This window comes from Lichenostomus cassidix, chromosome 14 (assembly GCF_008360975.1).
Source record: "Lichenostomus cassidix isolate B80296 chromosome 14, HeHo_3.0, whole genome shotgun sequence".
Classification (NCBI taxonomy): Eukaryota; Metazoa; Chordata; class Aves; order Passeriformes; family Meliphagidae; genus Lichenostomus; species Lichenostomus cassidix.
This window is the reverse complement of record NC_139495.1, coordinates 10230576-10256302: the sequence shown is the minus strand read 5'-3', so window position 1 is coordinate 10256302 and position 25727 is coordinate 10230576. Positions and strand designations below refer to the sequence as shown.

Genomic DNA, 25727 nt, shown 5'->3' with positions numbered 1-25727 from the left:
AGGCAGTGGGCATATTCTGTGACCCTTGTCATCTACTTAGGAGCATTCCAAGTTAGTAAACAGAGCTGTATCTTCTTTCCCTTTAAAAGTTTACAACTACATCATTGTCAGAGCCTGCCTGCAAATTTCTGAAGGGAAATAAAAACGAAGGACAGAAAGCAGAAGCAAGAGAGTATCCCTCTTCTCCACACACAGAGATAAAATAAGATTGTTCAGGTTTTGGCTGCCATTCCCAAAGTCACACCTGAGTTTGTATTTTTATTCTCCTACATAAGTTCTAAATTCATGTGATTTTTCCTTTAGAAGATTTTGAAGAAAGGCTTGAATGTAGGCTTTGGTATAGCCAAAGGAAGCTGAGTCTCACTGAAATACAGGCTTCAGCTATTTCACATCTTTTTAAGTGTTAGTGCCACCACTTGTGATGAACCAACTCTTTGTATGGTAAGACAAACAGAAGAATCTTTTCACCAACCACTTTTATCCAACTGCTTGAGCACTAGGACCATGGATTAAATTTGATAGGTTTGAGTTTGCACCTCAGTCCTGAAAATTGCCATCACTTTAAACAGGTGAAAAGGCACTAAGTGGAAGGGAAAGATGCTGCAGCACAAGCCCAGAATTGAACCTGGCTATAGCTCCTAACTCTTCCATATCACATCCTTTTCTTCCAGCAGATGAGCATTTCTGTATGTGTAATCAGTGTGAACCAAATTTACACTGCCTTTACAAAAACTTTTAAAATTTATGGCTGAGAGAAACAAAGTGATCTCTGTGCAAAAGTAAGGACAGAAAAGAAAAAATTCATGTGTGGATTTTTCTCTAACTAGAGGTATGTTCTCCACTTGTATTTCAGCGTCCCACAATCTCTTAATATGGTTATCCACAAAACTCTTGTGAGGGAGAAAAGGAGCAAATGTTTTTCCATCAGCTTTCTTGGTGATGAGTCAGTCTCCTTTTTCCTCAGCTTCTTTACCCTTACATAATATTACATAATAATATAGAAGTGTTCTATTTCCCATCAAGGGATATCTTGCATGTTTTTAAACACATTAAAGTAGATTTACTTTGAAGCTTTGAATTGTTTATAGCTTCCCTCAAAAGAAGCATTGCAAATATTGCTGTGTAAATGAAGGATATTTTCAGTTCAGTGGTTAATGCAAGATAGGAAAACAATTTTGTACATTTTAAACCAAAACTTGACTTTCAAAGCAATACTAGGATATTAACCTTTAAATGGCTATTTAAGCAAGATAACATTGTTTCAAGAACATCAGGTCAAAATTATTTATGTAACAACTGGACAATTTAAATAGGATTAAATAGCAATATAATACCTTTGACTGACCCAAATCTGTATCTACTGAATAAATAAGTGGCCAGAAAAAAAGTATGTCCCAGTTCTACTCATAAGTAGAACACATTAAAAACTTTTTTCTTTATGTACCCCTTTTGCTGTCCTGACTTCTTGAGAAAAGTGCTGATCCTGTAGGATCCCAGCACCTCCAGAGAAGGCTCCTCTGCCTTCCTCAAGTATTTTGAGATCAGAGAGAGGATTAATTGCTGTTAACCACTAAAAGTACACCATAGCATTTATCTCACAAGTCTTACCACCTGGGAGAGCAATCTCTTTATGTACTATTAAATACCTTTCTCCATCAGGACATTGTTGGGAATGTTAACCCCTACCTTTGATATCAGAGAATATGAATAAACAAATTCACACTTAAAGATTTATTAGCTTTATAAAGAACTTAGTTTAAATAATAAAAATATTCCCCAATAAATCCACTTTGAATTAATATTACAGATCCTATGTCCCAGGGAGAGAATGCATAATTTGTACAGAATTTCAATAGACAATGAGCTCCATGTTAAAACCTCAGAGCAGCGGAAGCAACATCACCCTAGTGAGTTCAAATTTTGAAGCAAGTAAGCAAAGGGAAAAGAAATTTGTTTTATTTTAATCAGCATATATATGCTTTTAATACAGAACTAATAATATCAGTAACTCCAAGATGCAATAACTTCATCTTTACATAGAGGGCACAGATTGGTTTATTTATAACATTATCATGAACACTTACAACACATATGAATTTTTCTAATTATTGTCATGCATAATCACAAGAAATTCATCTACCAATGAGCAGATTTTCATTTTATGTAGGGACAATATAATACACCACTATATATTGAAGGCGGTCAGACAGTTTCTCTTTGCCAAGTTCATTTCTGCTCTTTGAAAGCTGTAACTGTTTGTGGATGTCACCATTCTGCACAAATGGAAAGGGAAGACTGAGTCATAAGGAACTACCAATGCTTAAAGCTGCTTCAGAAGGTCTGCACAGCTTCATTTGTAATGAAGTAATTTGTTCTCAACTCATGAGGTGCTGGCTATTGTGTTTGTAATGGATTATTCCCCACTCTCCATACTTCAAAAGCTGCATTTAGGGTTGGTTTGTTTGTTTTGCCCTAGTTTCATTATAAATTATTACATTCGGATCAGCTTTTGACCTAGATCCTAAAAAATGGATATTTCTAAGCAAGCATTCAGAGCTCACATATTCTCAGTGACAGCCACAATTCTGGGACACAAGCTTAGATTAACGCAGAGAAGGGGGAAAGGTATTGGGAAGTGGGTAATGACATTTTTTCCAGCTAATCTGAAACTGAAAGGGACAATGAGTGAACACAAAAATTACTAGACTTGTAATGAAGAAACAGGCAAAAATCAGTAAATCAGCTGTGTTAAATAGCTACAATCCGGAATGCTGCATTCAGGGCCAGGAGACATTTCTTTGCTCAGCAGGAAGGAGAAAAGGTCTACAGCAAGAGCCTCCTGTTCAAAAAAACAAACATATAGCTAATTCTCAGGACTAACAGGATAGCAGAAATTCAGTCATCTAATGATTTGTTCAGAAGCACAAATTTCATCAGCTAAAAAAAAAGTCAGTTTCCACACAATCAGTCCCAATACCCAGCAGATAAAACAGATGGGTCACTGGCCATTCACAGCCCATTTCCATGATATGCATTCCTGTGGTCTATAAATAACCGAGTAGGGACACCTGCTTCCTGGCAATGTAGTAGAATTGCCTCTATTCTTTTCTACTTCCATCATGTTCATTATGGATAAGGATAAAAAGAGATGAACACAATTAAGCAATAAAAGTTTTTCCTTTCCAAGACAACACATATTCTGCCACTGCAGCCTCAGTACAAGCAGCAAACGTGCTACCTATTCACTTGATTGAAAACTGTTCATCTCCCAAATTAAACATACTCTGAGGGAATTCATACTGGGGGGTGCTTATTTTATTTTAATTTTATTTCTCCTTCTGGTGATTGCACTGAACTCACTACTAAACTACTACTTATGCTTCAAGTATGCATATTCGTTATACTAAATGTTACTTGCTTTGTTAAAAATTTTAAGTAATAAAATGTCACTCTGTTAAAAAAAAATTGGAGAGTGACTCTGGCCAATGAACTCATCCCTTCTCAAAAACCCATAGGAACCACCGTTTAGGGTAAAAAGATGGATAATTTCTGGTGGACCTGCCAAAGGCAACTGTGGCCTTCTGTTGTGGACACAAACAAGCTGGTAAGGCAACCTGCTGTCCCAGGATTTCATCGTTTGTTCAGTTCCAAACAACTCACTCATGTCTTTGTGACATTTGTTAACGTTAGAAGAGCACCTGAAATCCACTGAGACAGGCAATCGGAGGAGAGGAAGAGATTCCTGCCACACTATTCAATTAAAGTGTTTCAGCTCGGCATGTCCCACAGCTGCACTGCCTAAAAGCAAAAGCCACAATGCACTATTCTTTCACAATGCAGACAAACAATCAGCACTATCTGCCAAAAGCCCTGTCTTCATTTCTTTTATTCCAACCATTTGTACCTTTTTTTGCAGATCTGGATGAAATAACTCCTCCCTCTCAAAATTTACAACCTCAAAATCCATCCACCCTTCTTCAAACATCTCACCTCCCACTCAAACATCTTTTTGCTTTGTTTACTTCAGACGCATTTCTTTGCAAATTCCCTAACATTTTCATTATGCACTAACCAACTTCATTTTCCTTTTGGTTTGTTCTCTTCTCCTAGGCTTTCTCTGTATCTACCTACCCCTCTCACTTCATAACAGAAAGAATATACCAGAAATTTCTCAAAAGGCTGCTTTTCTGGAAAATGTTTCCATAAGGAATATCAGGTCTAATAAAAAAAAGGATGAACAAAATCCACACTTCCAAATTCCCAGGCAGAAACAGAAAATGGCCCAAAAGAAAACATTTTAACAATACTGACCTAAAATACAAAACCTCTGACTCAAAGCCTCAATTTATACAATGCTGAAGAGACTGGCTCCCAGTTTCAGAGCTCTGGAAGAAGATGGTTTATCTCCATGCAGAATATGAAAAAGTAGTATTGAAGTCTGAAACCAAATTATGCAAAATGAGAAAGCTTCCTGTGTTGCTATACTAACAGTTAACTATGATTTAAAAAGAGAAAAAGGAGGACCTAGGAGGGAATAATCAAAAGCCACATTCTTCACAGCCCATACAGTCAGGAAGAATTTAGTCTTCACTAATGACTCATGCAAGTCTCCCTATAATCCCACTCTTGCCTTCTCCAACATTCTATGTACTGCATCTACTTGTTACATGTATTTTATGAATTTTCGTAAGTAGGAACTTATTTTCTAGCTCATATTTATGAGGCTAATATACAAATAAATAGAAATACATCAAACAAGCTGCAGACCACTTACCATATTTGCTTCCCATTTTGCATCAGAAGTTGCCTTCAGACAAATCTGTCACACACTCACAGCCAAAGTCATTACTGTCATTTGGGCTGTCAGCCCAATTCCATGCAAAATTAAATGACAATGCAACTAAACCCCTTAAGACTAACTAAGTTTAAAAATAGCCAGCATACATCCATTCACACCACCAACAATGGCATTAGACCAACTTGGACTCATACTAATGCCCTTCAACCTGCAAGGAATTCTGGCCAAGATCAATAGTAATACTTTATATTACAAAATATGAACGCGATTTTTCTGCTTAATTGTTTGAACAAAGAGTAAGTATTTTCCCTTCAACAGAGTTATTTAGGAAATGAAAAAGTTACTGTTCTATTACCAAAAAGAAAAAAACCCTCTTGTGTCTCTACATTGGCTAATAATTATATTGAAAATTTAAATGGTCCAGTTTTCACAACTGCAGAGCATGAATGTCATAGTTAGCAGTCAGTTCAGGTGATTACTTTACACATTCCTGATCAGTACTGATTCAGCAGCACTAGAAAACATTTATTTACCAGTAAAGCAGTTGGGAGACAGGTATAATGAACCATTTTAATTGACACTTATTCATCACTACAACATAAATAAAGCTTTTTCAAAGGTTTATTTTCCAGCTGTGTATGACTTCATTTTTAATGATTTCTTTCGCTTTTCTAGATTAATTTAAAAGAATTTCCATCCTACAATTAATATCCTGTCCTAATGGTCACGGCTGAAATAATGGTTTAAAACGAAAGATGGATGATGACCTTCAGTGAATAGTGGTGCTGAGCATTGTCCTGGTGCATGATTCACACCACAGACCATTCTGCAGCTGAATTTACATTGCTTCTGTGCAATGCTAGGGACACACAGTAAACTGCCACTGGCTAATGGGCAATTTCTCTATTTTATTTGCAGGACAATTAATAAAGCAGAGGGAATTAATTTGCATTGTCCAAGGATTTTACTCCCTAGCTAACTTCTCCTTTCACTTGGATGCACTTACCTTTATGGACAGGTACCAATAAAGCAAACTCCCTGAAAAGGTTCATGAATATTACAGGTTCGTTACAGCTCTGCAATAACTGATAAAGCAAGACACACCTGAGCACAAATCTCCACTTCATACCCATCCACACCAAAAAATATTAGCAACACCACTTAGTAGTGTTTATATTTTTGCTATGTACAATCTGAGGCAGTAGAACTCATTATTTCAAATCAGAGCTTCTGCTCAAATTCAATAGAGGTTTCACCTACGTAACAACTGAAATGTGAAACCTTGAGATTTCTATACACCCTTTCTAGGAAACAACTCCTATTTTCTCCAGATCAGATTTTATGTGTTTTTCAGGCCATATTTTACTTGGGGTCATGATTAACAATTTTTTTTTTTTTTGCCTAGGGTGGGGGTTGGATGTTGCTTGGGATTGGAATTTTGATATTCACCTATTTCAAGAAAGGGAACAGTGAAGATTTCCACCAGTGCTTATTCAAGAATTAACAAAGCCTGGACTTACATCAGTTAAGAGCACTGATATTCAAGAGACCATGATTATGAACTCATGCAGAGTCTAAGAAATTAAGTAATAATTCATATTTATGGTTAGGCCCTCAAATTTGAAGCCTATCTAAATTTAGTAATTTGCCTCTCTCTACTGTGTGTTACTTTATTCCACATGCTTCATTCTGTTGCTAGTTACAGCTTAGCTATTTTCCACATTAATTATAAAAGTGACCTTCTTCCAAATGTTGTACCAAGACCTTTACAAAGCATGTCAGAAACTACTGCCTCATCTAAAGTACTTCAGCCTTGCATGAGCTGTAAAAGCAAAGGATTTCTGTATATCAGAATTAATGAGATGCTTTATATTTGTATGAAAAAGGACAAAATTCAGATACATTAAAATAAATAACTAATTGCTCTTTCAGTTTTCTTTAGTAAGAGGGCAAAATCAACATCTTTCACAAACCTCTTCCTCCTCTTGTCCCGGTGTCCACAAACCCACAGTTCCAACTCTACAGCCCTGTGCAAATACCATAAAAGTAGCTCTCTTACCTGTGGAAAATGTAGACCACACACATTTTGGAGATCAGATTTCATTTTCTTCTACAAGGTAAATTTTCTTGCCACTTTGTAATTTTTTAAAGTGGGAAAAGGCCTTAAAAAACCCAGATGTTCTAATGAGCTTCCAACAGCTGATGCTACATAGTGTAGTCAGAGTTAGAAAGTCTCAATGATGGCACATGCTACATCAGTTTCAGATATGTGGTGTACAGAACTCTCAAAAACATTACAAGTTGTGCAACAGTAAAGTCTCAATAGTTATTTAATGTCAAGAGAATTTCTGTCACAATGGTTAACTCTACAATCATTGTCAATAAATTTATGTCCTCACAGCAAAATCTGAGCCCAAGCAAAGGACAGCAGTAGGAAAAAAATGGCCAAAACTCAAACCCTCAATATTTTGAATAATTTGCAAACTTTAAAAAACACTAAAAATTGTCGATGCTTTGAACTCCTCTGCTCAGAAAAGAAAATGGATGGGAGAAAATTGCTAAGAAAATTTCACTGAAAAATCAAAGCCTCTCTACATTATTGTTACTAAACCCACCTGAGCTACCCTCAAGTCCAAGCAGCTACTGTTTCCTTCTAGAACTATAGAAACATGAACTCATTATTCCTGAAACATTGCAATTGTCTGTTTGCACCACAGAACTCCAGTCCAGTCTCCCATCAGTCACCTCATCCTTAGCTTCAATCTTTGAGCAGCGAGTTAATCTACAAACAAACTGCTTTATTTTAATTCTGAGGCATTAAGATGAGTCAAGGAGGTTGGCAGGCTGTCAGTTTTTCACTGACCTGTAAGCACAACAGGAATTTTAATACCCAATTCACTCATTTAGCTGACCCAATCCTCAACAGCACACTTACTAATTACAGTTTTAAATCCTGTAAAGTAGTTTATCCTTTATTATAATAGCCTATTACAAACACCAAGCTGTAGTGTTGAACATTTTTGGAAAACTGCCTCACTACCAGTTTTTCAGACAGTATCTGCAGTTCTTCCATAAACATTAAAGCATTATTCTCTTCTCACAGCACATTAAGAAAGGATATAATTAACTTTGTATCAAAAGCACTGCCAAGGTCTTCAAGACTGGTTGGCATTTTTTTAATGAGATATGAAAAATAAAATATTCAGGATTTTTCCTAAAACTGAGATCCCTTTTAGTGCATCTCCAAACAAGCTCTCGAGAAAGGAAAACACAGAAGAATCACAATTGTATTTCAAAAAGCTCCTAGCATGTCCAGATTAAATTACTAGAGAGATCAGAACAGAGATGTCAAGAGAACAAAAAGCATAAACAAGAAGATGCAAAAACTATTTATGGACTGTCTTTTCTCTGCACAATTTAGGAGAAAAGGTACTTTTACTGTCTCCTATATCTCAGAGAATGTAACTATCCTGGCAGACTCCATATCGAGTCTCAGGAGTCTGCGGTTTTGGGAGTGGGAAGGGTGGGTGTTCCCATAATTGAGATATATATGAAAACAGAACCAAAATTTCAAGAGAGATTGCAGTCACTCTCTTCAACATCTCCCCAGCACAGTCAGCCAGCAAACTGGAGCTATGAGGATGAAGCCACATCTCCCACTGCCATGGGAGCAGCTCTGTGCCAGGCCAGAGGCTGAGCTAACTCAGAACAATATTCAGCAAGATTCTGTTGGCCTGCCACAAAACCAACATAATATTGTCATTGCCAGTCAGGGATCACATACTTCATATTAGCCCATCCTTTCAAACCTCAGGAAAGGTCTGGACTTGTCTTGGTCTGTCTAGACATCAAACACAAGGTGCTATTGCTCACTTGGTTTTAGTCACAGCTTAGCTTTGTGCAACTGTGTGGTGTGAGACCTATGGTTACAATAACTGCAAGATACTCCTCTGATTAATGCAGCATAATAATAGATAGTTAGGCATTCTAGAATAAACTATTTACAACCCTGGAATAACAATGCAGTATAGAACAGCTCAGGCACAAGATGACAAAGGGCTTGGAAGTACAAGAACAGGAAATTAAAAGAGATCTCAACTACATTCAACTCATGAATAGTTGATTACCGGTCCTTAAATGCATGCAAGTTTCAGAGCTGGGTAAAACCAGATATGACAAAAAAAACAAAGAATAAGCATCCAATATACATATGTATGCAGTATTTATTACTTTTGGGAAATTCAGCTGTAATGTGGAATTCCAGACACATGAAGAAAGAGTAAGGAGTAAGCACGCACTAGAAAACAGGATTAGCCCCAAGAGAGCTCTACAAGAGCAAAAGCACTATCATCATCATCACTTTCCTCCCTGTGACATGTTGCCAGGCTGTCACTTCCCTCCCATTTCTTGTTGAGGAAAGCTGCAACTGTTGACCTTAGGACATGGAAGGGTGGCAACTGGATGAAAGCAAAAGCAGGGGGGAAAAGGGGCAGATACTAAGGTGCACAGAATAATAAGTTTAGCTGTATTATGGCTGAGACCTTTTCTACAACAGTACTCTCTCTGAAATAATTATTCCTAGGCTAATAATAACTCTTTGATTAGACTATCAAGACTTTAATTAGGCTAACAATGTAACTCCTGACTTTGCCTTTGCATATGAAGTGTTTCTTCAGACCACAAGCTGAACAAAGTGCAGTGCAGCAATTCATGCAGCCAGAGAGAAAGTGCACCAGGAGAAACAATTTCAAAAGGGGAAACCCTGAGTGCCAGCTTCTATTTCAAAGCCTCCCCATAAATTTCTAGCTGAACAGTCAAAAGATCATTTCATAAGCAGTTGCATCACTGATAATAAATGTTTTAATTTCAAGGTTTTTCTGCACAAGGTATCTACAAGTACTAAAATCACATATAAAAAGCTGTATTTTTATTACTCAAGAAAAAGAGCACAAACTGCTTATTAGCACCAAAATTAAACTGACTTAACATTTATCTCTAAATGAAAATCTGATACCAGCTGTTCATTAAAGACACTTATTAATAAACTGAAGTTAATTTACTTTCCTAGTCATATGCCTATAAAGTACCCATTTTGGAGATATGCTTAAGTATCTCTTGATTTTTCTTCTCCTGCCAAAAAGTTCCCAGAAAACCAGTGACTTGCTGATGTTTGAAAAATGGAAGTTATCTTGAAATACTGTCCTTGAAACAATACATGGGGCTTTTGCAGACATACCTGGCAAAAATTGTTCTGTCTTTACATAGCTTTCCTACCATTTTAGAGAGAATAGTGATTAGCATACAGATGGGTATGGGCTGACATGAGCATTTATACTATCAAGTACAAAAATGAAATATAAGCCTGATAAGCAACAGTTTCATATTGACTTTATAGTAGTCAAATATCAGTAACAAACACTGCCTGAAAAACATGGACACTATTCAAAATAGTATTCAGGTTAGTGGATGGTTTTTTAAATTTTTTTTCAGAGTAATAGAGCTAATGGGGTTCTGTTTTCACAAGGCACATCCATTTTCTCTGCAAGGAAGTTTTGCTCAAGCAGCTCAGTTTGTTTATCCAGTTACTCAGATACTTAAGCATCCCTTCAGATCAAAGAACACTGCACAATGAAAATAACTTCAAAATGATTGCCAGAGGTCAAGATACTTTAAGATGTGCAAAGAGTATGGGCAATAGGACAGTAGAGTGCACACAGACCACTGCTTTCTTTAACATACACAAGCACTATATAGCTTTTCTATAGATATTACAATAATGAAAACATGAACAAAAATAAGGTATTTTTATGTTCAGAGACCAACTTAGGAACGGCAATTATGTTTGGAAAATTTAGAATAGTAATAGTGAATACTGTATTTGGTGATCAATGCCTTTTTATATGCCTGCCCATCTGTAGCACACTTGTTTTGTCCTCTCTCAGAATATTAGCCATCCAGACCAGGACCTAGTTACCTACAGCACACTGGGTCTGCAAGTTTTGGTTACCAAAGAATTAGGACCCACTTACAAGCATAAACTTGTGAAGTTTCACTGACTTTCAGGAGGCACTGAAATGGAGGTGTCCTTTAACCTACCCGCTTTCTAAATAAGATGCAAGTGTTCAGCAATTCTTTTTCCAGAAACCTTGCCTTGCCATCCAAGACTTGATCAAAAAGAGGTGGAGAAGAGGGGGAAACAGAGGCGGTAGAAAAGACATATAAAGAAAGGTTTCTTTTGCTCACCTTCCACAATCCTAGTTCACAACTTCACTGCCAGCAGGTAGGACACTATCCAAGCAAGGTACTGAGTCCAATTACACTTCCAAAAATCCTGTTCCCTAAAATATTTGACCCAGAGAGTTTCTGAAATAGAGTAAATTTTTTAAGTGCAATAAGTAGAGAAGGATTTTCTTATTACCATGTTCCTGCACACACAAATCAAACATCGGAATTTCACAAACTGCAGGCAACTTAGCACCATAAATGCATTTGAACAAATGCTTGAAAAGTATTCACTATCATGATGCTATGAGGTAATTTGACTAGAAACAGAAAAAAAAAAATCACCTGAAGTCTTAAAATTATGGCACATTAGATAGTTTTGTAACTGTTCTATACAGAAAAGCAATTTTTTTGCCAAGAACAATTAAGTATGTGTAACTAAACATCTGAAAGTCGGATGAGAACACAATCGCCTTTCATTTCTCCCAGCACAGATTAACATTCAAGTTTAAGTAGCTGAAAGCCCCAGCAAACAAGTACAAATACAACCCCAGGATGAGCCATGGACAGCACAGGGCTGTGTTATAATACATGAGTTGTCACAGGAGCTATCAATGAAGGGAGCAGTGCTCTGTCCTCTTCCCCCCACAGACATTAAATGCAAATTTAGGACAGGCTGAAGTATTTTGGCAAAAGTGCCATGCCAATCTTAGCCACTGTGTATTACAGAAGGATTCATAAATCTTTGCTCAAGACAATTGCATTATTTATATAAAGAACTAGATTACTCTGTGCTATATCTTATATTCATGGAAAAGAAGGCTGTGAAAAATCCATACAAATGGAATTTTATTAACCCTTTTTATTTCAGCTGTCAATATAAGTGAAGTCTACCTGACTAGTACAGCCAAAATCTTCTTCACTGTCTGCAAATACCTTTCATCTAGCAAATCACATAAAATGAAGTAGTAAAGAATCAAACTTCATTAGAATTTGCACTTAACAGAGTACTTTCTAAGTTTCATTTGAACCTCTGAAAACCACTGTACATTCTCCAAAAGCAACAGCCATTAAGTAGGAGAGGCAAACTGTATTTTTAGTAACATGACAATTTATGCACAGTATTCTTCTGCAACCAAAGCTCTGGAAACGAGAATAAGTAAAAAAGGGAAAGCTATAAAAGAAAACAATAGGGGAAAAAAAGATTAGGAAGTACAGTATTGAAGAATTAATAAGCACAGGGGAGTATAGGCAAAAAATACAGCTGCTAAAATTTGGGTGAAAAGAATTTCTCAGGAACATCAAGCTTTTAGATTAGCCATTATAATAATGGAATACTTCACCCTTTGATAGCTACAAGAAAATGGCAAAATTACATTTTCCTCTTGTTCTAGGAAATCACAGTAGAACAATGACATGATTAAACAAGACAAGGAAAGAACTTATGAAAATATCACTGAGGTAGCTGTTTCACTGTCATATACTTTCAATAATCCACGGACAAGTTAATTTTGGTATTTTAGAGATGTTATAATCAGCCAACTATTCACTAGCAAGTCACTACACCCCTGCAGTCACATCTGAAGTAGCTTTTATTTACCAGCAGATAAGTAATTAACTAACACTCTAAGTTACATTATCAATGTTAAGACATTTCAGTAAAACTGGGACCTGGTTTTCAGTCATTCCTATTATGCATCTTATGGGGAGACACATGGTCATTGTACTCAGTGTGGTTATGTCTCCATTGCAACTGACCAAAAGATCAAGCTTTGACAACATTTTCAATTCTTTACTCCACATGGATCTTCTTTAGTGTGTATTTATTCCACAGTGGCTGCTGGCAACAAAATATGGTCCATTAGTCTGGCTTCTGGGTTTTTGTTTGGTTGGTTTTCAAAGGCCTACCAAACCAGCACAAGACAATAATTTATCATGTTAGTTAAATTTCTGGCATTCTCTATCAGAGATCTGAAGTTCTATTTAACTCCTCAAACCACCCTCCTATGTCTCACAAGGAGATGAGTAAAGCATCTAGTTTCATGAGTAAGCACATAGCTAAAGCCAAGAAAATTAAGTAATTGCTCATCTCTGCAGTGTGTTGATAACATAACTGAAGCATGCACTGCACCTCTGAAAATGGAGGTGGGCAGGATCAGCTGCCAAGGTCAGACTACAGATAAAGCCACCATTAGACAAAAACCCCAGTTACTGAGGTAGAAAGCAAAATTTGGAAGTGAAAACCTGAATGTCAAAAGTGGTAGAATTTACCCAAAATCTACATATAAATCAAATTCTTAAAAATATATATTAGCTGTTGTATTTGCAATCCCATTCCCCATCTTAGCTTCCCAAAGTGAGGGCTTTGCAAAGCGAAAACTGCACACCCAGCAAAAGGTTGTCTCTGCTATTGCCTTAGCATTTATCTTCACCTTAATGCAGAGTAGTTAATAGGACAGTTTGATGTATCATTTGGACAGAAGCAGCTGAGCAGATAAGCCTATTCTGGAGAATGGAAACTTTTTTTGTGTTGTGTAATTAAAAGCATCAGAAAAGACATTGAACATGTCCTCATCAACTGAGGCAGTATTCCACTAAGCATTTAACCTAAAACACATGGGCACATTTCCCCAGGAAGGTAGATATAGTACAAATGAAGAGAAGAAAGCTGGATGCAGTATCACAGATAGCTTTTCTACCAAAATACACAGCAAATAAACATGATAAGTTTTTGCTAGGTAATGTTATTTACAAAGGCTAAAGTCTTCCTTGTTGAAAAGTCATACACTACTTATAGAACAGAGAAGTGAATCACTGGCAAGAAAAGTTCTGTATTATTGCTTTTGAGTGAATTACATCAGATCTAAAGTTATTCCAAATTAGTGTAACTCATGCATATACTGTTAATAATGTTAATAATTTCTGCTACACAGTTTCTACATTTTGAAATTTCTAAGGACACTAAAGATACAGATGTAGATATCAGGTAAGCTGTGATAAAGTTCAGCACTTGCAAAGATTGATCTGAAATCAAGGGCCACAGTACCATTACTGCCTCCTGCTTTCCAAACATCTACTACTAGATTCCTCCAGCTTTTACAGCAACATACGAAGCCACATATATTGTCATTAAAAAAATGTTCAGTTCAGCACAACTCTAGACCTAGAAAGGGTGATTATTTTATGCAAATGCCAGTATTTGAGAAAATCACAGACATTAAAATGACTTTCATTCTTATTTTACTATGTGAGGAATTCTTTGAAAGATAAAAAGCCATTAAAGCAGTTCACTTCTAGAAATGGACAGATTTGCCTCTGCCAACCTAATACTTTGAAAGAAGAAATAAAAGAGAAATTAGTGATTTTCACTGAACCTACCATATTCCAGTCAACAATTGTCAAGGCACAGCCAAGGGCTGGTCACTCCCCACAGGACAGGGAGGAACTGCACACCAGCATGGCCAACAGGGCAGGGGTCTTACCAAGCAAAGGCAGCACCCACACAAGAGAGCAGGGCAGGCTCAGCCAACAGCCCAGATCATCAGGCAAACCCAGGATGACTGCACAGGTCCAAGGTCAAACCAAGAAACTGCTCTGCTTTTGAGGATGAGGCCAATGCCAGGAGATCATCACAGAAAGCAGGATCCTGCTCTGTAACACCCACATCAAGGCAGGGCACAGGCATAGCCACACTGCAGACCAGCTCTCCCACCAGCCTAAAAGGGAAGAGAAGCTGAAGGCAGAGTTTAAATAGAGCCTGGGCACCTGGGTGTGGGTCAAGGCCTCAGGTGAAGCTGCTCAGGGCCATCAAGGCTTCAGGGCCCTGACAACAATAGTCAAAGCAGCAATTCTAGAACCTGCATTTTCCTCTTTTCTGGTTTACTTGTTTCTCTTTAAAGACTGCCTGCCTTCTAAAATAAGGCAAAGACAAGCATCTCATTTTGCCTTTGATATTGCAGCTTTAGCATACTGTGGTGTGTCAGCTTGTTCTGACTCATCTCCATTTAAGTTTGTCCTGGATACTGTTTGCTTGCTCCACTTTGCACTGTATTTGCCTATAATTTACTCCCTCTTCATCTATCAGGATCTGTTAACCTTTTCTGGTCTTCCAATTTCCCCTCCACATATTTTTGTCCATTGCTGTTGTTGCCTACAGCTACACCTGATCACTTTCTGCCCTAAATGTTTTCTGCCATGATCTATCTTTCTCTTCTTACTCCATTCTCTCTTATGTATCCTGAATAGGAATATGAACTTCTTAATAGACAGGTGAAATATACTTTGGGTTTGCCTCTCAAAAATAGCCTTCTTCAGGGACACTTTTAATAATACCTCAGGAGCAACCTGCTGAGTCTTAGTTCTGAATACCAATTCAGATGCTAAATGAAGCAGTAGGTGGATTTTTTCCCCACTATTTAAAATAACCAATTGTTAACACAAGTTAGTTTCTCCCACTTCCAAGTCTGAGATACATTATAGTATATTTCAAGAAATTAAAGACACTGCTAAATAATAACTGAGTGAATTCACATTTCATCTTCTCTTAAACTTTTTGTTCAAATGGTTTTGAAAGCTCCAATGCTATTACAGCATTCAACAGACATAATTGGTGACTATCTCATATAATAGCATGGGTTTGAATGGGCTGGAATGATACCTGAGGCAGACTCCATGGCTTCACAATGAACGCCAAGTGTTTTTCTAAGAACAGGAATCTTCTTTACAAATATGAACAGTCGCACTTAGTAGCCTTTGTATCTCTTCTGAGTTATCAAGTTTCAATCACTACACGCAGAAAGGATTCACATTAAAACAAAGTGTAATGTGCAGTGGGAATTTATCTAAGGCAATTGAAAAGGCTTTTCTCCCTGAGCTGTTCTACAGCTCAAGGATTAGAAGTCAAGACCTCTATTTCCAGATTCGTGCTCAGCCCATTAGCCATTGTGCTGCCAACTTTTTATTTTCACAATTTTAGTGAAAGAGCATACAGCACAACTTAACACCCACAGCATACAGTGGTCTCAACTCAAAACAATGTCTTGAAACTGAAGATAAAGACACTTATAATCCCACCCACATTATGCATTTTCTGGGTTGTCCTACAGAATTTTTAAGAAAGCTGTTCATGAGACACTATGTGTACGTGCTTGCCTTATTTAGCTCCCTGTCCACAACAACGTCTGCCTTGGTGGCCACATGGCTGGGAGACACTAAGACTCTTGGGCAAAGGACTGCAGAGCTTTTGCACAGACCCTTTGACTTCTGCACCCAAAGCAGGACAAAGTGTCTCAAAATCCAGCAGCTCCGATATCAGGGTTCTCTCTGTGTGAACAGGCCAACCATGCAAAGCTGATTCAAGGATATCTCTCTTATGAAACTTGCCTCATATTTTTCTAGTACATCAAAGTTTTTTGATGTAGGTGTTAGTGGGAGATGAGAAATTTCATCAAACAGTCACGGTACTTTCTCAATCTTTAAAAAGAGGCGTAAGTCCTTCTATCAGCATTTTGATCACCAATTTATACAAAACCATACTACTTCTTTACTTTAATACATCTCAACTTTTAAAGATTTTTTTTTAAAGAGCATTTAAAATATTTGCACTGTTTAGAGTCCTTAGAAGGGAGTGGGAAATATCTATAAACCAAAAAGCAATCAAAAAACAATTAAAATCATCGCTCCATTGTACAAAAAAACCATGCAAATCAGCATAAGTCCTGGGGTTCAAGCCCATAACAACTTCCTTACTTTCCCAGAGCTAAAAATCATGTCTCTACTGCTACAGTGCAACAATATCATTTACCTGAAGGCAGGTCACAGATACACAGAGTGATTCCACTTTGCTAACAAAGGTATGATGGACTGGCATCTCCACATCCTGCAACTTCTCACATCAATGTCTAATCAAGAGGAAAACATGCAGGATCTAAGCTACAAACAATGGGACACCTTGAACATAACCAACACAGAGATACAATTCTAAACCTGTTTCAACAGACATGCAGTGCCACATTACCCATTCTAGAATCATGTGTTGCCTTTTCCCCACCATGCAAGGCTCAGCCTTGAGATGCCAGAAATTCATTATATATCGAATTGCACAACTTCAAAGCAAGTCAAACAGGAAAAAGCAGGGACCTAAATCACATTTCTCCTTCAAAGGCCACAGTGACTTTTCTGGAGCAGCAGGCAGTCCCATCTAATAATGCTGTGTGACACTACTGCCTTGAGAATTGGTTACACCGTAACTCATGGATTTTGCTCACGTTTCTTAAAAGATATTTTCATTTGCATGACAAATGTCCCTGATCTGACCAGCCATAGTCAAGCTCAGATACACTTCTTAACTGCACTCTACCAGCTTGTTTACTCTCATTCAGAGGTACAATCCTGTTAACACCTTTTCTTCTCTGGTTTTATACTGCCTCTGGAATTAATCTAAATGTATGGCAAACCCTGCTAACACAGTGCAAGACATTTAACATCTTAAGGATTTTTTTCTGCCTTGTTAGCAAATTCATCAGCACAACACACCATCACACTGACTCTGGATCTGACAAGGAAAGCAGGAAGAGAAAATAGCCAAGTTTTTATCCAGTTGGAAGGCAGGCAAAGAGAATTACCATTCCTTCCTTCCTCCCAGCAGCAGCAAGCTATTAGATCAGCTTAGCCATTCATGCATTCCCAAAACAACCATGATAATGTATGTCAGCATTACCACAGCCTAAATCATCAGCCTGTCCATCACATGTGTGCTGGCTCTACACTGACCCAAGAAAGCTGACTTGGAAAAAACAAAAGGCACATCCTGTCTGTCAGCTCCCTGAACAAGCTCTGCATGGATTATACAGGTGCCCTGGAAAGAGACCATGAGACTGTGTCACATGGAGGGAAGGGAAAAGGTGGAACCATAGCAGTGTTGCCTTGAGTTGGTTTTAGCTGTTGTGTAACAACTCATAAAACTACTTCTTTAGTAGCTTAAAGTGATTAGAAAATAAAGACTTGAATGAATCGGATTCTGTCAGACTGGCTGCATACACAAAAATTGCACAGACAATCTGAATACAAAGGTAGGCTACCCTCAGGCTTGATGTTTAATGTTACCTAACTTATGGTATTAAGGACAAACCACAGTGTGCTTTTTAGATGAGAGACAAGCCTTTCAGTTCAAGCCTTTATTTCAAAGAAAAGTGTGTCATTCACTGCTGTTTTCCTAGCCAGAAGCCCCAAGTTTTAAATGGCTGTCAGATATTTTTGCCAAAGGAAGCAAGTCAATGACTGGAAGATTAGATGACTCAGAAGAAACAGGTACAGCAATAAATCAAATATATGAAAACATGAGAAAATGATGAGAGGGTCAGGAAGTTCTTCAGCCTTAAGCACTTCTTATAGTGCTAGGTTTCCCCAAGGAAGGCAGCCATGAAAACCTAAGATAGCGGCCATGAGACTCAAAATTCTCACTTGCATGGATCATGCAACCAAAAACAACTCAAAGACTTGCTAGGACCTCAAAAGCTTGTGCCTTCTCCCCAGCCTGCCAATGTCCCCACGAACTCACATGTTTAAGCAAGACATTGAGCCAGTGTCAAGTCATGTCCTTAATAAAGGTGCCACATCCCAGTGGTTATTTGTCACCCCCACTGCATAGACTACTGACCTTCCAATAGAAGATGGCAAAAAAACCCCCAAACTTCATAATTTAGAAGACTTTTGCTCATTATATTCTAACATACATGGAAAAGGTATAGTTATTTTGAAATCCATGCACATGAGTAACATGTCTTTATCACAGCTTACTGGTTCTTGCAAAATAAAGGCAAACATACTCTCGTTTGCTTCTATCACCACACTAACAGATGCTGAAGGAAGACAAAATAAAGGAACAAAGCATATGGAAAAGCTTGGAAGCTGGTCCCTAGAAAAATGACAGATCTGTGGAGACAAGATTACCTTGGAGCATGCCAGCATCCACTACTGGTGTAGCAACAGCTCTCAGGGCTTCCATTTTAGAAGATGTATGAAAAGTCATTTAAGTGTGCTCACAAAGATGAAGAAAATAACTTTTTATATTACAGTATATGAGCACCCAAATAGAACATAAAGGAGTAAGAATTATACAGAGAGAATATAACTTCTTTTTTTAAGCTGACATAGTAGCATCATGAGGCACTTGTACTATTTTACATTAGTATTCTCAGAACTCATGCAGTGCACAGCGCAGTTCATTACTGCAGTCCAGGGAAGGTCAACAAAAACACTATGAACTCTCAGTGATTTTTATCCTGAGATCCCAGGTCTGTAATCCAAGCAGTGCTGATTTTAAGGCATAGTTAATTCTCACTATGCAATACTGCAGTTACCGAAGTCCACCTGCCATAGTATTTTGACTCCTGGCATTAAAGCCAAACACAGACTTTTACTTCAATAAGTCAGGAACGGTATTTTTCTTTGGCTCTCACAAGTACAAGAGAATGAATGTATGGCTGCAGTATGTTGTAATGAAGGTACCCAATAAAATGCCTTTTGTTCAGGAGAATATGGCCAATTAATCTGATTGCAGATGTCACAATGATGTTCCTGAGTTCACAAGAAAATTCTGGCCTTTAGGGATGACATCAATTTTCATAACACATGTATATGTGCTATCCTGTATGCATTTAAGTGTAAACTAGAATAAATACTTACAATTTGAATTAAATTTTACTGGTCTTGTTTCCTTCCTTGTATATAGATTTGAGCTGTAACTTTCTCAGATCTGGGAGTCCCTGTATGAAAGAAATTTGAGGATTTTTTTTTCCCTCTGAAGATAAAGGCAATTATCAAATACTGTGTTTACTCAGTGAACTGGTCTGGCTTTGGTTGGGTTTTTTGGGTTTTTTTTTTTTTTTTTTTGGAGGGGCAGCAGGAGATGCTTTTGTTTTTATTTGGGTTTTTTGTGGGTTTTTGGGTTGGTGGTTTTTTGGGGGTTTTTTTGTTTGGCCATTTTTTGTTTGGTTTTTTTGGTGTTTTGTTGGGTTTGTTTGTTTCTTTGGGCTTTTTTGCTTGTTTGTTTGGCTTGGTTTTTTAAACAGCAGTGGGATCCAAGAGTCACTTTGCATTTAACATTACAGTTTGAATTTAGTGGAATAACTACTGATGTTTATTTAGTTAGGTCCGACTGCTGTCTGCAGCTAGCATGGGGGGGAAAAGCACATTATTACAGCAGTTACAGACTATATCTGAATTTGCAGGTGAACTGATACTTCTGTAAGTCTATTTCATGTAAGAAATTCATATTTTAGCAGAATAATGGTACACCTAACATTCCAGACAGAAAGGATAACAAATATCAAGTCATTAAGGACTTTAATGTGCTAAAGCAGATAATATGCACCACAGAACATCTAAGGAATATGCTGGAGAGCTCCACAAACTATTGTTATTCATTTGTAAATCATTCTTGAAAGAACTGGTGAAGCTCCGGATTATTTCCAGAAGGAAAGCAGAAGGAAGCTTAGTGTTGTGTCTTTCTGAAAGGCAATAAATGGGAATGTCTAGGAAATCCTAAGTCATTTGGCCTTGAAGTGCTGTTCAAGCAAGCAAACCATGAAATTATGGAAGGTAATCTGTAAACACAAAAATAAAACAATTAAGCAAAATTGCGCTACTTAGCACCATTTCAAGGAAGGTTACTTAACATGACCCCTAATTTTCTGATGATATGTGCTTTCCAAGGTTTTGAAACAAATGTCCGCATGCTACAAATTTATGTAGGCCATTCAATTATTCATTATTAAAAATAGTTATTTTCACTTTTAATCTGGATAATCGACATAATTTTAATTAGTTTCCATTAGATCTCCTTGTGCTACTCCAGACCTATATTAAGAATTTAGACAAAAAAGTTAAGAGTTGGTAGATAACAGCCAAATGATTTATCAGCCCTCTCCCACCACCTCTTGACTTATTTCCATTTCATTCCCCATCTCTCAGTTACTTTATGACAGTTAGTGCTTGTTAAAAACCAACAGAACTAATTCTAACTGAGATGCTTGACAGGCAAAAGCATCATGTGAAGATCTGGACTGCACTGCTGTACAATTCAAGTTCTGCTCTTCTACTTCATGCCTAAAGTTTATTTTCTTTTTCCATTTTCCTCCCTTCAAAAGGTAAGAATTTTAAAAAATCAAAGTTTCTTATCAAAACTGATACTACACTGAACAGGACTTTTGCAGCTAGTGCAATTTGTCACAGTTAAGGAGAGCAGCTGGATATTTTCTTTTTAGTAATACTTCAAATGTCTCCTGATTTAAAGCAAGACTATACTGTCAAATAAATCTTCATATATCATCTTATATCTGCCAGCTCTTTATCTGGAAAGTATATTTTTACATTTTGGGTGGATTCACCATTTATTAGTCATATTTAAGCATGACAGCTAAAAACAGAGGAGCATATCATACCCTCTCACAGAGATGAGGAGCTGAGGGGAAGAAAGGCTCTCTCAGATTTTCTGCATGAGAGGCTTTTCTTTTCTCCTGGTTGTTTATTGTCTTTAGCTTAGGAAAGCAAGTGTTCCTCTAGCTTTTACGAATATTTTACGTAGATTTGAGGGTTTTTTTAATCTTTTGGACAATTACAAACTTCAACATAATATACCTTCTAGTTCACTCTTGACTGTTAAGAATCATCTTTTGCTGTTAATAGTTTCAAACCTAGTGCTCCCTATGTGAGAGAATAGATTTATTTTATTTGCATTCCTTTTGAGCTGTTTTTCAGTAAGAGACGACTCCTTTCACACCCTGCTTCCAGCCTTTGAAGAAAAATCTTGTATCCAGACCATGCAGCAATTGCACCACCTGATGGACCTATCAATGGAATCCCAATTATCCTGCAGATTTTTCTCAACAGCAGGTCAAAACTTAGCTCAAATTATTAGCTTGACGAAGCATGGCTTCAGCAAATTTTTGAGCCAAACTCAATTTGAGAACAGAAGTGTATGTAGAGAACAGCATGTAGTAGATATTGCTTGTATTCTTGATGACATGCTTGTAATTACAGTTGGTAATTGATTGACACTAAGGTGAAGCAGAGCACACAGTGCACCACATATTTTAAATACTGATTTGGAAAATGCTTAGAACAATCTGTTACTACTATTGTGAAATTAAATTTTTTTGTTTCAGGATTCTTTTCAGCACAGGTGAACTGCAGTACCATTCAGGAACTGCATTCAATTTTATTTAAAATGTTCTTTCCATCAAATTCATGTACTAAGATCTGACATTGTTATTGTTTCTATTTTTCCCTACAGAGCAGGGCAGACCATTATAAATATGTCAGAATTTTGGATTGAATTGTGGCTGTTGAGGCCTCTGAGGATCACCCTAACTTCATAAAAATTACTTTAAACCGTAACTTCAGGACCTTGGTTTAAAATGTGGTCAGAGCTGAAATTTTCACTACAAAATAGGTAAAAACTTTGGGATTTGGTCCTTTAAGCTGGAGAGGAAGGTAGCACTGACTCATTCATTAACTGATAGCCTACATCTACATTTCATCTATATTTGGGTTTGCTTCCTCTTTCACATTGTTCACTTTTTGAACTGACTGGAAAATGACAATCATCTGCTTCCTAAGTAATGCAAATTTAAAACTCTCAGGAACTTTTTAAAACTGCAATCATTAAAACTCTTGCCTAGAGAGGTCATATTAAAAAAAAAATCCACTGCTATTTTTAAAGACCTCTCTAAATAAAAGAGAGGGGGAAAAAAAGTGTTAGGCTAATGAGAATCACAAGCCAACCTATACTAGGAAAGGAGACAAGACAAAGTGAATGACTGGTAAACAATTTCTCTAATAAAATGTTCAATAGGACTCATAATTTAATGAGACATTCTAAGCCTGTAAAATGTCACCTCTTGCCCAGAAGATGGAGCATTATGCTAAAATATTACAGACCAAAAAGAGTAAGCGAACTTCCCAAGTACAACATTATCCCAACAGACCTTTGGCAGCTTCACTTCTAAAGTAAAGATAGCCTGTGGGGCAAACAAACGCCTCAGCGCTCTGGGAGAAAAGAAGAGAGCCTGGCAGTGCTCAATCTGCCCCCAGTCCATTGTCACACCTTGTCCTTCCAGCCAATTTCAGGCTTTTCTGATTCTTCCTACAGCTCCCCAGTAAATGCTGCCCAGACACAGGATACGATCACTCTGCAAGGTAATGGAACATCTCCAGTGAGAAAGCAAAAAATCACCTCTCCAGAGATTCTGTGGGCAGATTCAGAACATAATGGTCTCACCAGGTGTCAAAATTCATTTGGAACAGAGCTTCTGTTTTTCTTTCCTTTGAAAGGAATCTAATATACACATGGAATCAATGCTTTAAGAACTGACCCTACATTAACAAAATTGAAATAATCAGGGCATTCCCTTCAAACTGTACTACTGCTCTGAACTTAATTGCTAATGCAGACAAAAGTCAAAGTCTGAACTCAAGTCAGGACACTGAACAGACACAAGTGCTTTTGCCTCCCTCCAGAGGACAGAGAAGAGGAAATGGCTGCATAAAGATGAGAAGTCAACCCAACTTTTACTGATATGTGCTTATAAAATTTCTGTTTGATTAAAAAAAAAAAATCTTTATAACACCCATTAAAATACTGTATTTGATGTAGTATGTTGAATTACACAAGTTTATAATGCACAAATGTAATATAGTGTATGAGTTTGCTAGGGAATAAGCTTGCAAGCTTGAAAGAAAACAAGTTCTGAAAGCCGCAACTTGATATTCTTCCCTGCTCCATTTAAATTTGTAACCCAAACTAGCTAGTAAAAGGGTACCGTAGTCCAGTCCAGAAGGAAAGAAAAAACAGCACAGAGCAAAGCAAATTTCAGTAAGACAAAGTTTATTTTGCAAGGCTAGTAGTAATATTGAAAACCAGCAAGTGTTCAGAGTCTAGCCTGCTTCTTGGAGACTTTTATTCCCTATTCAATTTACTGTATACCTATATTGAACAAGTCCAAATACCGGCTCTTCAGCTTAGCAAGCAGAGTTACCCTTCTGCTGCTCACAAATTCTTTCTAAAACATTTTATTCTTAGGTAGAGTCAAAACACCTCTATACTGGTCCTAGAGTGGTGACTATATAATTCTCTCCTTTTTTTCCCCCCTCCCTCTTTTTTCACCTAACTTCTTACTGAAGTCTATCATAAGCCAGACTAAACAATTCCAGTCAATGCCTTAGTAAGTGCCTTGTTGTGTCTTGATAAACTAAAGTTTGCTAAGTTAAAAGTTTGTGAAGTGCCTGACTTGTCTGGGTGCTGTTTTACAACTTGCCAAGTACTTTATTCTACCTTAATGGCCTAAAGTTTGACAATAAAAAGCTTGTTATTGAACCTCCTTAGAATGTTGTTGTTGCTCCCAGAATGAATGCAACAAACGAATGAAATTCCCTTCCCCTTAAACTTGATCAAAGAGCTCAGCTATAACAATCACAAAGCAACAGAGCTTCTGAGGAACTTTCCTATAAAGAGATTTCCTTCAAACTAAAGTTATATGCCAAAAAAAATTCCAGTAGATCTATATGGCCTTGGTCCACAGAACCTCGCTTTGGTATGGGAGCCTGATGAAGCTCAAGAACAAGCCTATTTAAGGAATTTATTTATTTTACATTTAACTTGAAAGTAAAAAGTAGTGTCTAAATTCAAACTTCATGAAGAAGGATTACAGGAAAAGAAAGTAATAGCTGGATAGGTACTAAATATATTTTAAACTAAAATCCAGACAGCCTGAAAATAATTTCTTTTATTATCTGGACAGATCCAACCACCCCAGTTTGTTAATTGTTTTCTCATCCAGCCTTCCTATAACCTAAAGAATTTCTAGACCTCTACTATACCAAATAGAGCACAAGTGTTTTGGGGTTTTTTTACTGAGGAACAGCCAAGCTGAAGTCACTTGAGTCTCTCCGTATGCTGAGTGTTTGTTTAATGGCCACTGAGGAAAAATACATGAGATTTTACACTCTAAATACACTTCCCTGGGAAATGAGAATTGCCATGTAAGATTGTAGTCTGGGTAACGATGGAGCAACTAGAGAAACTGGAAACATAATAAATCATTCTGATTAATGGAAATCATTCATGTTGTAGACATTTCAGAGAAAAATAAAAATAAATCCCAAGCCACACTGTATTTCTGTGAGGCTTTTGACTAAATCCAGCAAGACAAAAATTATAATTTGAAAAAGGTCATCCATCATTCCTCTGTGCTGCTACTTTTCACCTAAGGATAAAACAACAAAAAAAATCTGAATGTAAATGATTACATTTTTAAGTGTTCAAACAGCCCAGCTTTATTTACCAATTCTACTCACAGCAGACTACATTTGAGAATTTCAAACTACATTCCTTCCAAAAAAGCTTCACAAGCTCCTTTTGCATTTTGCACTAATAAAACACTATAAACAGTCATGAATGGAAGATAAATAGTTCCTTTGACTTACACAGTCTCTAAACTACCACTCTAATTTTCATTAATAGCTTTAGGTATATATGAAAAGAGGTATAAAATTAATGTTACTATTGAAAGAGAATTGTATCATTTATAAAAATGCAAGTATTTTGGATAGGTTAGTGCTAGTGCTTTTACTCTCAGTTCCTCACAGAGTTATGCAACAGGACAGCTTCTGAAGGCCAAACAAAACCAGGGCAGAATCTTTTCTTGTA

The 25727-nt window shown here is 37.2% G+C and overlaps 1 long non-coding RNA gene across 1 annotated transcript; it reads right to left on the bottom strand.

Annotated features, from left to right (window-relative positions):
- Window positions 1-1289: 1289 nt before the first annotated feature.
- LOC146430851 (uncharacterized) lies at window positions 1290-14730 on the bottom strand. The gene is made up of 3 exons (XR_014855238.1): window positions 14503-14730; window positions 11042-11161; window positions 1290-2839 (listed from the first exon to the last, which is right to left on the bottom strand). It is a non-coding gene; the product is annotated as an uncharacterized LOC146430851 (long non-coding RNA).
- Between the last annotated feature and the right edge of the window lie 10997 nt (window positions 14731-25727).